The 16,118-nt window shown below is 39.9% G+C and overlaps 1 long non-coding RNA gene across 2 annotated transcripts in view; it reads right to left on the bottom strand.

The window, feature by feature from the left end:
* Positions 1-3,903: 3,903 nt before the first annotated feature.
* LOC118145585 (uncharacterized) overlaps positions 3,904-16,118 on the bottom strand; it is a 41,414-nt gene continuing 29,199 nt past the window's right edge. The window contains exons 5-6 of one of the 2 annotated variants that reach the window (XR_013522986.1): positions 9,613-9,840; positions 3,904-8,474 (exon numbers count right to left, since the gene is read on the bottom strand). This is a non-coding gene — a long non-coding RNA (uncharacterized LOC118145585). Of the gene's footprint in view, positions 9,841-16,118 lie in introns of both variants that reach the window. The other variant, XR_013522985.1, reaches the window with a different exon arrangement.

The raw sequence follows: 16,118 nt of genomic DNA, 5'->3' as shown, positions 1-16,118 counted from the left end.
CCAGGAAATATTTTGCCAATAAGGGACTGCATTGTATGATTCTTTTGATGTTGGACAATGCCCCTGGCCACCCAAAACCTCCTGAGTTTAACACAAAAAAGATCAAAATGGTCTACTTGCCCCCAGTTGCAATATCTCTAATTCAGCCTCTGAATCAGGAGGTCAGAAGGAATTTCAATGCTCATTACACACATTACTCTATGGAAGTATTTGCGAATGCCAAGGAAGAGACCATTGGTAAAGACGACATCACGAAAGTCTGGAAGGCCGACACCACTGAAGATGACATCACTGGTATTAAAAAAGTAAAATCCGGGCCGGGCGCGGTGGCTCACGCCTGTAATCCCAGCACTTTGGGAGGCCGAGGCGGGTGGATCACGAGGTCAAGAGATCGAGACCATCCTGGTCAACATGGTGAAACCCCATCTCTACTCACAATACAAAAAATTAGCTGGGCATGGTGGCACGGGCCTGTAATCCCAGCTTCTCGGGAGGCTGAGGCAGGAGAATTGCCTGAACCCAGGAGGCGGAGGTTGCGGTGAGCCGAGATCGTGCCATTGCACTCCAGCCTGGGTAACAAGAGCGAAACTCTGTCTCAAAAAAAAAAGTAAAAGCCATGATTATGGGTGCAGAGGTGTGGGCATACGATGCCAGAGACCAAAGAGGCTAAGGTGGGAGGATTTCTGGAGCCCAGGAGTTTAAGGCCAACCTAGGCAAGAGCAAGAGCCCAATAAATTTCTGCTAGAGAAAATTGTGGCCGGAAGTTTTTCATGACTGCAGTAGGATTTATGAAAAAATAAATCAAGAAAATAATGAAAGAGATTGTGGATATGGCAAAAAAAAAAAAAAAAAAAAAAAAGAAAGAAACGTGAAGAGTTTTATGACATGGATCTTATAAAAATTCAAGAGCTAATTGCACATCAGAGAAATTAACTGAAGATGACTTGACAGAGATGAGTGCTTCTGAACCAGCTCCAAATGAGGAAGAAGAACATGTAGAAGAAGCAGTGCCAGAGCATAAATTGGCATTATAAATTTGCAAAGATTCTGATTATTCAGGGCAGCTTTTGACCTGTTTCACAACAAGGACCATTCTATGATATGAGCGCTGAAAGTAAAGGAAATGGTGGGCGTAACATCGGCACTGCCTAGGAAAATGGAAAAGCAAAAAAAAAGATAGAAATATCTACGTATTTCCACAAAGATGCACACAGTACGCCTGTTTTTCCTGCCTTCCATTCCACCGCTGATTCTTTCTTTTGTCTCTGCAAACCACGAGACTGCAAGACTAAGCCATCCCCTTTCTCCATCTCTTCAGCCTACTCAACGTGAGGACAATGAGGCTGAAGACCTTACGATGATCCTCTTACACTTAATCAATAGTAGATACATTTTCTTCCTTATGATATTCTTAATAATATATTCTTTAACGTACTTTCTATTACAACATATGATACATATAACATACAAAATCTTTGTTGATCAATGATTTTTGTTACTGGTAAGGCTTCCCTTCAAGAGCAGGCCATTAGCACTTAAGTTTGGGGGAGACTCAAAAGCTACATGCAGATTTTCAATTATGTGTGAGGGCCAGCACCTCTAAGTACTGCACTGTTCAAAGGTCAACTGTCCTTCTCTGTATCTTCCAGCTCCTTTACATTTTCACAGACTTTGTGTGTCTGCCTTTTATTTTGTTAATTATTAAATATAACTTTTGTATTTATACATGCTCCATTTTATGGTTTTTCTAACTATTTCTTATTATAGAATAATTACATTTTGCTCCCTTTATTTAAATCCTTCATACACTTTCATTGTATATTTGATATTTGATTGGTCCAACATCTGAATGCCCTTCAAGATCTAAGTTTATAGTCTCTTGTTTCTGCTGATATACCCTCATAGCGGCTTCCTTTCCAGTGTATTTATATACTTTGTCTGTCAGTGTAGTTCATATTTCGAGTGGGCTGAAGGAGAAGAATGGCTTCTGCTTCTGCTGCTAGGCAACACACCACATCCAAGACCAGGTCTATCCATCCTCAGGGATTTGGCTCTATCTGGTTCCAAGATGAGCCTTTCTAACTCGTGTAGGTTTTATGCATCAGTCGTTATCTGTACTGCTGGTAAAGAAATCTGACACAAGGAAACCACACACCTCCTGGCTTCCTGCCTGTCCAGGCAAGCTCTTTACTGCTTCATCCTAACTCCTTCCTACTCTTCTGCAGCTTCTTTCTGTAGTCAGCCCCAACTCCCAGACATTCTTACCCCTTCCCTGTCACCAACACTCAGGCCACTCAGGGCCCAGCTCCTGGTTCATATGTGACAAGCAACGCCTCAAAGAACATGCCCTATTAAATTCTGGATGTTGTGGTGCATGGAGTCTCAAGGGTGAGGCTCAGGATGAGATTTTGATTTTGTAATCTGGGGTTAGTCCAAGTACCAATATTTTTAAATGGTTCCACTAGTGGAACCAATACAGATGAAGCATCTATCGCAGGGCCTGGGCCTGGTTAAACACTCGATATGAAATAGTTACTTTAGAAGCATGTTAACATGACTCTCCTACCTAGAAAGCTGCCATGGTTTCCTGTTGCCCATCTGACCAGTTTACATATGTTTCTGAGGCTGATTGCTATAAATTATCATAGTCTAGATGTTTTTAACTCAGAATTTATTTTTCACTGACACAAACGGCGCCGTTTGTCTGCTTATCTATTTCAGATTTCCCAGTGCAGTGCCCAGCTGGAGGAAGCACATTAGATTGAGCAATAATGAGTGGGCTGAAGGGGAAGAATGGCTTCCCACCCAATTTACTAACATGTGCTTACAAAGGCTTTGGACCAACTTTTTACCTGGTCTTCTTATTCATAAAATGAAATTAATGATTATTTAACATACTGAAATGAAGCATTAAGAAAAATTTTGAAGTAGTTAACCGAACAGTACATTTTGATATGACCTTGCTTCTGGACTGTAGGCGAAGACTACCATGAATGAAAGGTACTGTGGCATGCCCTCCACACCTGGCATTGCATCCTAGAAGGTAAGAATGATTAAGAGCCCCCTCCTATACATGAGAACACAGAGGCTGAGAGACATTACATGACTTGTCTAAGATCTACAGCTCATAAACAGAAGTTGACTTCGGGACTATCAGACACCAAAGTCCATGCTGATAAGCTGTGCACAGAGGAGGAAGCTTTTAGACAAAGAAAAAATAAAATAACATGTTATGGTTGATTAGTGCTCTGAGTTGTATTACCCAAAATGTACTGATAGTCCAGAAGTATAAATAAGAAGAGGGGCTGGGTAAACTGAAAGGGTGCATGATGTTCTGAGGCTTGGAAATGGGACAGCCAAAAGCCAAGCACAGGAATTTTCTGTCTTCCGTGTCGGGGATTATTGTGGAATCTACTCTGTCATTTAGGATGATATTGTTTCACAGACTTCACACTGATAGAACGATTTTTAAATCACTATGTGCATTTTAAACATTACTTAGAGTTGCTACATTCATTCATTTTAAGATAATTTTACTTATGTAATATTACTTTCAGGTACATATTTCAGTGAATAAATTAGGCCTATAAAATTATCTTAATTCAGTGTACATATCCCCATCAAACTTGGATGGCAGGTAATTACATTTCAGTCACTATAAGAACCACTTACTCTTACCAGAATTATGACTAATTTGTGGAGGCTTGAGTGTGTCCTGTAATTTTAAAACAATTTCTAAATTAGTCTATTATTACTACCACTGACCTTCTTCATTTCGAAATTGTAATGTTATTTTAGTATAATTTACATTAAAGAAAATGTACCCCTTTTGCGACTGCAAATTGGTTATTAATGATATGAGGATATTTCGTATAATCACTTCCCAATGAATAGGCAAACCGATTTTGTCACTCCACAAAGTTTTGTCTTGCCCTTTGTTCTCAATCTCCTTCCACTTCCTCCTCAGATACGTAGTGATTGAATTTCTATAACTTTACATTTGTTTCTGCTAATCTAGAACTTTATATTATTGGAATCACAGGGTATGTGTTCCTTCTTATAGGGCTTCTTTCACTCAAAAAGAAAGTGAAATGTTTTTATTCATGTGATTGCGTATCTTGGCAATATTTCCCTTTTATGACTGAATGGCATTTCAGTGTACACGCATAGCACAAATTGTTATTTTATGCTCCCGAATTGGATATTGGTTTGTCTCCATTTTTCAGGATCTTCATTTTTGAGGAAAACAGTGGGCTCTTGCAATCTAGTGGCTCAGTGTTTAGCTCCCCAGGGCATGAGACTTGAGGCTTATGGTTCATTGTCCCCAGATATACAGACTAGTCATAGCTTCTGTATCCTGGATGCCATTTCAGCATGCTTCTACTCAGTGGATTGTGACTCTGGCTGGAAGAGAAACGTTTGTGTGAAATCATTAAGTTAATAGAGAAAATAAATAAATTTAAAAGCAAATGAATGGAAGAAAATGAATGTGTAGGCAGTTTCTGCTTTCTTCCAGGCTACACATCCTCCCAGTGGCAAGGAGCACAGACTGTGTTGCAAACGGATTAGGTCATTGGCAAAGTAAAGATAGAAACGTGCAGTGGCTCACGCCTGTAATCCCAGCACTTCGGGAGGCAGAGGCAGGTGGATCACGAGGTCAAGAGATCGAGACCATCCTGGTCAACATGGTGAAACCCCGTCTCTACTAAAAATACAAGAAATTAGCTGGGCATGGTGACACATGCCTGTAATCCCAGCTACTCAGGAGGCTGAGGCAGGAGAATTGCCTGAACCCAGGAGGCGGAGGTTGCGGTGAGCCGAGATCGCGCCATCGCACTCCAGCCTGGGTAACAAGAGCAAAACTCCGTCTCAAAAAAAAAAAAAATAAAAGATAGAAACGTTGGTCAATTTTGTCACCCAGATAGTTTTGTCATGCCATTTGTCCTCGATCTCCTGCCCCTTTCCCCTAAGATAAGCCATGATTAAATTTTTATCACTACAGGTTAGTTATCTCTAATCTAGAGGTTTATATAATTGGAATCACAGGATATGTGTTCCTTTGTATATGGTTTATTTCACTCATAATGAAAGCATAATGTTTTCATCCATGTTATTGCATATATTTGTATTTTTTTCTTTTATGACTGAATAGGTATTCCAGTGTGTGTGTGTATAGCACAAATGATTTCCCTTGCTCCTAAGCTGGATATTGAGTTGTCATCAGTTTATAACATCTTCATTTTTGAGGCAACAGTGGGCTCTTGCAATCCAGTGGCTCAGTGTTTGCTTTCCCAGGACATGAGGCTCGAGGCTTATGATTCTACATCCCAGACACATGGTCTAGTCATGGCTTCTGTGTCCTGGAGGCCACTTTGGCATGCTCAGCTCAGTAGTTTATGGCTCTCACTGGAGGAGAAACCTTCATGTGAAATCCTTAAATTAATAGAGAAAATAATCAGTAAATAAATTGAAAAGAAAATGAATGGAAGAGGAGAGGCACGCAGGTAATTTCTGCTTTCTTCCGTGCTGCAAATCCTCTCAGTAGCCAGGAGCACAAGATTCTGCTGCAATCAGATTAACTCATTGTCAGAGTAAAGATTCAAAATAAATCATCAGAAACTCCAGGGATTAAAAGCCACATAATTGTCCTCTTACACAGTGTATTCTACTCTAACCAAACACATTTGTCTCTTAGCTTAGAGCACAGGAGGTAAGGCTGGTGGCCCACATGTCAAAAGGTGGATGTTTTTTGTAACTTCAGGTCCTTATTCTCTAAAGATAAGGCAATAACCCAAGAAAAATATTGGTCACGAAATTGATCACCATAAAGTACCATCTGCATTTTGTTATTAGTCCATGTTCCATCAAAGAGATTCATAAAATAAATTGGCCACATTGCATTTATTCCTGGTGAAATCAATTGAACACGTGCTTGCAAAGACAGAGTCCTCGTCTGGCCTTCCGTGGCTTCTCTCTGTACAGTTTTCATGAGTCTTCAAATATTTTGTCTCCTACTTCTCCAATTAATTTCTTATTCTCATCACCTGCCATCTTTGCACATTCTGAATACCCCAGTTACATACTACACAGAGGGCTTCACATTTGTCTTTCACTTTTGTATGTGAGAGCAAGAGGTAAATGACTGTGGTATGTGTTGACTGAACCCCTGGCTCCTACAACTATATGGTCCGTGTGGTTAAATGTTAAATGAATGTTAAATGTTAAATGAATAACTGGAGGCACTGCTTGAAGAGTCTAACAAAACTTAGCTGTATAATCTGCAAATAATTTTCCCTGTTTTTTTCTAATGTAAAATATTTGCATTAATTATACTAATATCACTCATTATCTGCTTACCATTTGCCAGGCAATGTTCCATGCATTTTTTACATTTTTCTCTCACTTAGTGCTCAAAACTGTAGGCATGTACTATTAATGAAATTATTTTACTGACAAAGGTACCAGTGCATAGGAAAGTTCAATTTCTTGCTCACAAAATGAAGTTTAAAATGCTAAGTTCAACATTCTGAGTCCAGAGTCTTGGCTCTGGGCCTCTATGATGCAATGACCCTCAAAAGAAAACAATCCTAGATGGGTGGGTGGCTCATACCTATAATCCCAACACTTTGGGAGGCCAAGGTGGGTGAATCGCTTGAGGGCAGGATGTCAAAACCAGCCTAGGAAATATAGGGAGTCTCTGTTTTTCAAATAAAAATACCATCTGGCCATGGTAGCATGTGCCTGGTTCCTCTGCTGAGCCCAGGAAGGTGGAGGCTGAGGCTGCTGTGAGCCATGTTAGTGACACTACACTCCAGCCTGGGTGACAGAATAAAATACTGTATTAGGAAAAACATCCCATGAGAAGGAAGGACATTAAATAAGTAAAGCTTTAATTTTGGTGAAAATGTTTTCATTTCTTAAAGCAAAATGGTTTCACAGGGACATAATTTTCCATGAATTCCCATGTGAGGTTGGCCTGGGAGAGCAGTGGACCAAATTCTCTAAAGGTTGTGTTACTTTTCTAATGAATGAGAAACTCTTCACTGTGTGAGTTCATTGTACACATACTTTCACATTCTTTTCTTATTCTCCAAGCCCCATTCCCCTCTCACTCTGACCTGTTCCAAGGACTGGTGAAGAAAATTTCCCAAGGATACATTCTCCGATACATTCTACAGATCAGGAATCTGATTTTCCCTGGAAAAAAAAAAAATCAGTGCACATGCATGTGCAGTGGTTGTTTCGCAATGTGTGTGCACGCCCTGCTAAGAAAGGATAAAAGGAAGGTGAAACATGCTTCAGTTTTACATCACACAAGAACGGCAGGAGAGAAAGCCATGGCTGGTGAGTCTTACACTGTTCCAAGGACAGGTCCCTGGGAAGAAAGAGTTTTGGAAGGGGCTGGCTCTTCTGGAAGCCATAATTAGTATCTGTGGAAGTTCAAGTGAGCAGAAGTGAGGGAGAGAGAGAACAGGGAGGAGAGAAAGAACTAGAAGACTCTCGCAGCCTTTAGAAAGGAAAAACAAGCCCAGAAAGGAACTGAGGCTTTAGTAGTAGCCCGCTGTCATTTTGCAATCTTAATTAAACTCTCACATGTCATAAGTCTAATAGAAGGTGCAGAATTGGCACAGGAAGAGTACTAGCACCTGTTGTTCCTAAAGGAAATGGGCTATTTCTGTTTCATTACTTTATTATTTAGAGTTAAATAAACATGGGACATGAAAGGATGGTCTCTGCTTTACAGAGACTAACCTGGAAATCGTAAACTCAGTCTTCAGGCACATGTACAGGGACTATTCAGGGAAACAAGTAGGACAGCTGTACAGTAAGAAGAGGGATTACCCAACTGTGAGGAGGGGAACATCTTCCTGATAAAATCTAAATGAGGTCACTTCCTGTTGATGACATGAGAGGAATACAAGGCTATTATCAGGATGTGAGAAATCCTTGTGCTCTAAGCAGACAAGGTCCTGAAGGAGAAGAGGAAGCTGTTTATCTGTTCAGTGGATGAAGGTGCAATAAATGGCTTACTGGATGAATTATTAGAGAAAAGCGTGCTGAACCAGGAAGAGATGGAGAAAGTAAAACGTGAAAACGCCACAGTCATGGATAAGGCCCGAGCGTTGTTTGACTCTGTTATTTGGAAGGGGGCTCCGGCATGCCAAGTTTGCATCACGAACATTTGTGAAGAGGATCGTCACCTGGTGGATAGGCAGGGCTTATCAACGTGCCTATATGTGATGTCTTTACCAGTCATGTTAAGTTGCAGAAAACTTTCTTATCTCTGGCGTCTGGGCCATGTTTCTCTAACAAGGGACAGTGCCTGTCCCTTGACTCTCCTTTGGTTCTGTATCTTCATCCTCAGTGGCCGTCTTCTGATTGAAGCTCATTTCCTGTTCTGAGCATGTGGTAGTTCACTTGCTGAAGCTCATGAGAAGCATCTGAAAAGCTTCACACTATACATTCCAGTGTTCCTGGTGAGGCACAATGTCGATGGATTGATTTAGAATTTTTGAGTCCAAGATGCCCTAGGCACTTAAGTAGTTGCCTGACATGAAACTTTAGGGTCTGTAATCAAATACGTTTTATGACTTCTTTCCAAAATTGTGCCCTCCAAGAAGAATAAATTTTAGTTTAGAAATGTTGATACCCTCAGAGAAGACATTGCATGATTATAGAAAAGTAAGGATTTCATGTTGGCTCTTTCCCAGCTGCCTCCTGGCAGTTTCTTTGGGTAAGATCACCCAGGCTGCAGATCCTGCTGTGGAGCCTGTATTGCCTCCACTTGCAGCCACTTAGGGCCCGATACAGTGCCCAGGAAATGAGCCTGCCCATTCTTGTGATTTCTCGGACCTACCACATGATGAGGATGAGAGGTCTGGTGGACCCCTAGTCACTGATCTCTGTGGCACTTTCCAAAGCCACTTCAGAGGGAGATGTGCTGTGAAAGAGGAAGCCTTTTCTCCTGAGTTTTAGGGAACACTTATACCTGTCTAAGCAGACATGGGGGAGGTTTCTGTTTTCATCCATGTGTAATAAATACTAAATTATTTTTCAATGTCTCTTTCATTTTATATCCCCCAACACTCTCTAAATTAAAGAACATCTTGAACATTATTTACTGTCACTCAGTCAGGGTTGTGGGAGGAATTTTTGGTGGGAAGTGTCCTACACATTGGGGTAAAGTTTTCCAGAGATGATAAATGACTATTTCAATGTCCTTCATCTTTTTCTAGGTTCAGCATCTGGAAATAGCTTTACTACACCAGACTCTCAAGGAGCATTCCCCTCCTTCCTGGGTAATGCTGTTTTTAAAGAAAGAGCATTCTTCCAACCCTGTCTTCCTTCACTTTGGTGGTGTAGGGTGAACCACAGTTAAGGAACTATGGAGAACCCCACAGAGTGAGCATATAAATTTATTTTCACCATCTATTCTGCTTTTGTAGAAACTGTCTCAGTTTCACTAGCCACGTTTGTATTAAAAATTCTGAATTTATGTCTCAAATCCTGACTATGCCAATAGTACCAAATCTCTTTCTCAAGGCCTACTGAAATATTTCCTCACATCCTCCACAAACACCTTTATGTAAACAGTTTCAGAGCTGGACATACCATTCTTCTTCCCCCTGCTTCTCTTCCAGTTTTACGTAACTCAGTTGTTGGTGCCACTATCACCGGTTGTTCAACCCAGGAACCTGAAACTCCTCTTGGCCGCTTTCCTCTCAGGCACCTCTGACATTCAAGCCATGGCCAGTTTTATGCATTCTTCTCTCAAATTTAGAACGGTCTCTCTGTTTGTACTTCTATTTCATTAAATAACCCATGGTCATCAAGGGCCCTCTAAAATAAAGGAAACATCATTAGGCAATGGAGAGGCTAGAAATGCAGATTTTGACCAAGTTTGGGTATTACTACACTGAATTTATTAAGGTTGATTAAGTCATGAATGTTTTCTTAAATGTCTTACAGCCTGGGATACTCATTTCATAACCAAATACTGTATTTTTACTAAGAAAAATTACCTCTACAATAACCCCTATCCTTCTATTTAGTTTCTTTACATTGTTTTCATTCTTCTTTATAAAGAAACCAAATATTTCAATGACCAAATGATTATTCTGTACTTTTTTCCAAAATATCCATTCTCGTTAGCTCTTCCCCATGTCAACACATGGCATTCTACCTTTATTTATCTAAATGATCATATAACAGTGGTTCAAACTTATGTTCAAAATTAAACATTATTTTCTTGACTGGATGGTTTCTAAAAGATACTCCACAAATCTAGAAAAGTTATTTCTATTTTGAAACGAAGATTACATTAAGTTTTTAACAAGTACATCACATTGTCGAATTGTGTTGAACCTATGATGAAATAAAAGCCTCATTTTCTCACACAAGCTCTGTGAAAACATTTCGTCGTATATCTGGGCAATCAATGTTTCGGCCATGAATACAACTAGTGTGCACTTTGATTTTGGCATTTATCCTTCTGTTTTACATCATTCTCGTTCCTGTGTTTAACAATCGCCTCCTCCATGCACCGACATAGTAAGAAGAGATCCGGAAGCGCAGCATGAAGGCTCATTAAAAAAACATCCCTAGTGCTCGCTACCATGCATATTTAGTAAATAAATAAAAAGATACACATATCTATTAACGAAAATTAGATTTAATTAAGACCTGTGCCCATTAAATTTTATTCTATGGTTCAAATCTTTTGAAGTAAATTTATATCCTATTTTATCTCCCATATTGATTGTTTTCAGAGTGTTTTATCATGTGTGACCTTGAAAAGCTTCCTTTTTATATTTCTGTCTAAAATGCTTGTAAAAAGACTGACCCTGAAATACGAAAGGAGATCCTTGTATTGCACACCTGGAAATCTCTGGCTGAAAATGTTCTGCATTAGCAGCGAAGTTACTCAGCTGTGAAAAATCAGAAATGTCCTCCTCAGAGTGCGTTTTCATTTTTGTGGCTTCATCCATAGGTGAAGCTGTAAGAAACACGACGCAGAACAAAGAGCGATGCCACTGTTCATGATGTCCTTTGTCTCATGCAGCTCCTCAGGCTGTGTCAGTGAGGGAAAACCTTGCTAGCCCCCATTCCTCATGCACAGGGGGAGCATCAAGCTTTGCTCCCTGGAAGAAGCTCAAAGGATATGGAAGGAAAAGTCGGCAGAGGTGCCATGCTCAGAACACCAGGAAGAGTGGGGTGAAAGATATACCTGAGGCATTTCTGAAACGCATTGGCTTTTTCTTAGTGCCAATTTCACTGAGCTGTTCTGGAGAATCATACTTCCGCTTCCCTTACATAAAGAAATTCCTGTATCCTTGAATCTCAGGTTTATAGAAATAATTCAGAATTGGATCCAATTCCTGAGTAAATAACATCAACAATGGTAGCTATTGAATGTTCACTAAGAATGGATCCTGTTCTAAGTATTTTGTACATGATAATACATAATTTTTAACCTTAAAAATAACCCATTTTAGAGAACAAGAGGCTGAGACAGGGGATTGTTAAATATCTTGTCCAAAGAAACACAATCAGAAACTGGAGAAATCAGTTTTAGAATTTAGTCATTCTTGCTTCAAAGCTTGCACATTTTTCAAAATCCTACCTATCAAGAACCTTTTCAAAAAACAGGTCTCCAGACTTTCCTTTTTCTTTTAGGTTTGACTTTCATTTGACCAGCCAGATGATAAAGCACAGAGGCCCACCACTGAAGGGGTGACTTTGACAAAGCATTTCTACCTCTTCCCAGGACTTTAAAACAAGGAAGTGTGTGAATATCCGTGGGCAGGTGTGTGTGTAGGGCAGGGTCGGGAGTGTGGGAAGGTTCAGGAAAGCGTAGTGGAAATGCCTTTTAGTCAAGGACTCTGGGTCTACAGGTTGAGAATCCTTAATCCAAAAATTAGAACTTTGAAATGCTCTAAAATCCAAAACTGTGTGAGCACCCACATGATATTCAAAGGAATTGCTTATTGAAGCATTTCAAATTTTAGGTTTTTGGATTAAGGATGCTAAACCAGTAAGTATAATGTAGATATTCCAATATGCAAAAATAGCTGAAATTCAAAATATTTCCTGTAGCGTGCATTTTGGATAAGGGATAATCAAGCTGTGGTGTAACATATAGAAAATACAGAAGTAATGTGTTTCTTCTGGTCAGTGCAGAGAACATTGACCCTTTCTGGGGGTTAGCTGATATTGGCCTAGAAGTGGCCATAAGACTGTGAAGGCTCCCTCCACCTCAGCAGGGTAACATTTACAAATAGCATGCAGTCTTACATTTTAAGATTGTGTATGTTCTCACTGGTGGCATAATTTTATAACTTACGTTTCTTTTAGAAAAATTATTTCATGTTTGTTTTTTATTTCTTTTTCCCATAGGAAACCAAGAGTTCCTTCATTCTGTAAAGGTTTTTGGAATTACGTCTGGTTAATAATAGATTTTTTGAACATTTTAATAAATCTAATACAAAAATGAAAACGTGTCCTCAGTTTTCTTCCACACTGGAGAAACAGGGGTTGCAAATCAGAGGGAGTAATGAATTCAGAATGTTCGACTTAATCTGTAAGACTTGAACTGGCTATTGGCACCATTTTTTCTTTTCAAAAAACCATCTGTTTTAAGGATGCAGATACAAATTACTGCAGGTACTTGACTTCAAAGAATTTAGAGCTCAGTAGGAGAGATGGGAAGACAGATAGCTAAGGCAGTGAAAGCGTAATCTGATAAGGAACTTTTCCCAAATCCCTGTTTGCTACTGACAAATCCAAGAACAGAAGCTGCATATTTCTATTCTTTGCTAAGGTATTTAAGAGAGAAAGTAAATCTTGAATTAACTCTACGCTCTCGGTAGTTAACAGATTCCTTGAAAAGGTAAGACAGCCGTCAAAAATAAAGCACTTTGGAGATGGTGCATGATACCCAAAGAAACACTGGGATACATGGTGTGCACAATGAAGTCCCTCCACGGTGCAGAGAAATGAGTTAGGGGTGAAATCATTCACTCTGAGATGTTAAGGTTTAGGGAGAATTCAAAGAACTACCCTTTTACTTGCAAATATGAGCCTTTTCTAATCTTAAATCCATTAAATCAGATTTAATTTCTGACTTTAAAAAAGCCTTCATAGCTTGAATGCATTGCAGTCCCTTTTGTTTTTGCCCTTTGATTAACTGTTTGGGCATATTTTTTCTGTACTGTTGTGCATATTCCACCTGAGACTACATCTGTGATCACTTTGCTAAGAGAATATCGAAAAGCAGAAGCAAACTGTCACCCTCAGTAAAAATTAACCAGTAAGGCAATCTTAGGCAGTTGAAGGAAAGCATTCCAGGAAATAGATAAAGGGATTCCTTCGGAATGATCGTCAATGAAAGGGTAAGATGACAGGGAGATGTGGAGGGAAGACCCCGTCATGATTCCTCAGCACAGTTTAAACAGAAAATATATTTATTGAATAGACAGTCCATTCCTCATTTCTTATTTTTGTTGACTTTGTTGACTCTCAGTTGGTTACAGGTGAGCGGTATTATTCTGGAGTTCCCTATTAAGTTCCATGGATCTATCTATGAGTATGTATTTTGTGTTGGTACCTTGCTGTGTGGTTGGTATAGCCTGAAGTCCAGCCATGTGATGCTTCAACCTTCGGGACAAGCAGCTTGGAGGTTTACCAAAGAACTAAAAACAGAACTACCATGTGACCAAGCAATCCCATTACTGGCTAAATTCTCAGAGGAAAATACTGTTCTATCAATAAAACACGTGCTTCCAGGTTATTCACCATAGCAAAATCATAGAGTCAACCCAGGGCCTACCAATAGTGGGTTGGATAGGGAAAAAAAGGCGGTACGTATCTACCAAGGAGTATTACGCAGCCATTTACATTCAAATCATCGTGGCTTTTGTTTGTTTTTGTTTTTTGCAGCAACCTGGATGCAACTGGAGCCCATTATCCTAAGCAAATTAACACGGAAACAGAAAACCAAATACCACACGATCTTACTAATGAGTGACAGCTAAATGGTGGTTACGCATGGACATCAAGATGGAAATAACAGACGCTGGGAAGTAGTGGAGGACGGCGCGAAGCAGGAGGGCGAGAGCTGAGCACCTGCATCCTGGGTGCCATTCTCACTGCCGAGGTGATGGTTTAAATCACTCCCTAAAGCTCAGCATCACATAATCTGCCCTTTTCACAAACCCGCACATGTACCCCTGAATTCAAAATAACAATCCAAATGAAAAAAAAAAAAGCAATGAAATATAAACTATTTGATAATTCTTCTGGGAAAATAACGAGGAGACTAGTTAGATCTCACTCATTCAGGACAGGTTGTTCTAGACAAGCAGAGCTAGAAAAAGTGAAAGATCAGGAGAAGAAGAGGATTAATAGAAGAAGGTGTGGGGCCCATGAAAAGAGAAGGAAAACCAGGCTGAGGTGTGAACCCACTGAACAATGTTAGATCATTTGCATTTTTCCCCCAAAGGAAGAAACTAGAGTTTAGGACTAGAAAGCCAATTTACTGACTACAGGGCGCTTCCAGCCAATGAACCTGGAAGTTCTCAGCAGCAGCTCTGTGATCTGTAATTACAAGCCCCCCTCCTCCCTGCAATAAAGAAATGCCTCGTGACTTTTATTTTGGAGTCTGAGATACTTTTTGGGGCTGTGCGAAGGTATAGAGGCTGCTACCTATGGCTGGTGAGTCGGGGGTCTTTTTCTGACTAAAAATTGGGGACTTAAATCTTAGAAAACTCTTGATTTATTGCTGTGTAACGGGCAGAAAGAGAAGAGAGCCAGTAGTGTGCATGCTGAGTCTTTCTCTCGTTGGTTGTGTGTATTTTGAATCACGGGACTCTGTGTGCAGACACTGAAGGAGAGTATGCTCTCTAGATACTTTCAAGTCAGACAAAGGTTAATTCCTTTCTTTCAGCTTCTAGTAATCAAGTGTGTAAAGAAAGACAGAGCAAGTTATTTGTGTGAGAAAACTTCGTAAGTTTCTAAATACATTCTGAAATCTTCTCTGCTTCCTCTTGATCCCAAATTTATTCTTCAGATCACAAACCTACTTCCCAGAAACAGATCTGAGAGCCTCTGTGTTCTCATCGCATTGTCATCTCGTGTCTTGAATTACATTCTTGGGATGTTTAAAGTGATCGCACTTTTTCCATCTTTCTATGTAGTCCTGGTACTAACTATTATCATGCAGTGTTTCTTGGGTTGCCTTCACAGATTTTTAACTGGCTTCCCACTCTCCAAAAGGTAACCCTTCAGTCCATACTGCACGCTACTTTCAGGCTGACTGTCTTACACACAGAAGCTGAAAGTCTCAGAGTTGGAGTCCTGAGCTACTGAGGCAGCTAGTATTCCAGCAGGTCATATTGCTTCTTTGGCTTCATTCTTCTCATTGGAAAAGGAAAAGGAATAGATCAGTGGTTTCCAAACCTTATAACATATCTGAATAATCCACGTACATATAAAAAAATCAGATTATCACCCTTTCCTGACCCTGAATAGCTCAATCTTAAATAGACTGCAGAGAACAGCCCCCATTTGTCCAAGGGGCAAATTTCTACTAATCCTTCAGATATCAGTGCTAAGCCCTCCCTCTTCTGGACAGGTATCTTCCACCTGAAACACACTTGGCTCATGCTTTTCTTGATCAACTGCTCTATTTAAATTCTTAATTTTTTAACAGGCATAACTATCTTTCCACTTGACTAAAAGCTTGAATGTGTAGGTCACATGTTTCCAAACTGGTGCCACCACCACCACTAGCACAGTGCTTTCACAAACTAACGCTTGCCAAATATTTCTGAATAGATAAGAGAATGAATGTGCCTTCTCTTTGCTTGAAACTTTGAATGTGTGCTTAATGCCTGTTAAATGAAATCAGATTCACTTAGTTTTTATTAAGTATTCTTCAAGAGTTGGGCCACACCTAAATTTGATTCATTTGCTTCTACATTCACTCAGCTAATGATTCAGTAGATAATTATCAGACTTCCCTTGAATGCCAGAAGTAGTGCAGGCCTAGTTTATGGCCACCTGTCCTCACAGAGCATAAAATCTAATGATGGATGCTGATAAGTAGGCTGGAAGTAACA

Source organism: Callithrix jacchus, chromosome 10 (assembly GCF_049354715.1).
Source record: "Callithrix jacchus isolate 240 chromosome 10, calJac240_pri, whole genome shotgun sequence".
NCBI lineage: Eukaryota > Metazoa > Chordata > Mammalia > Primates > Cebidae > Callithrix > Callithrix jacchus.
The sequence above is the reverse complement of the archived record's forward strand: the minus strand, read 5'-3'. Positions and strand labels throughout refer to the sequence as shown.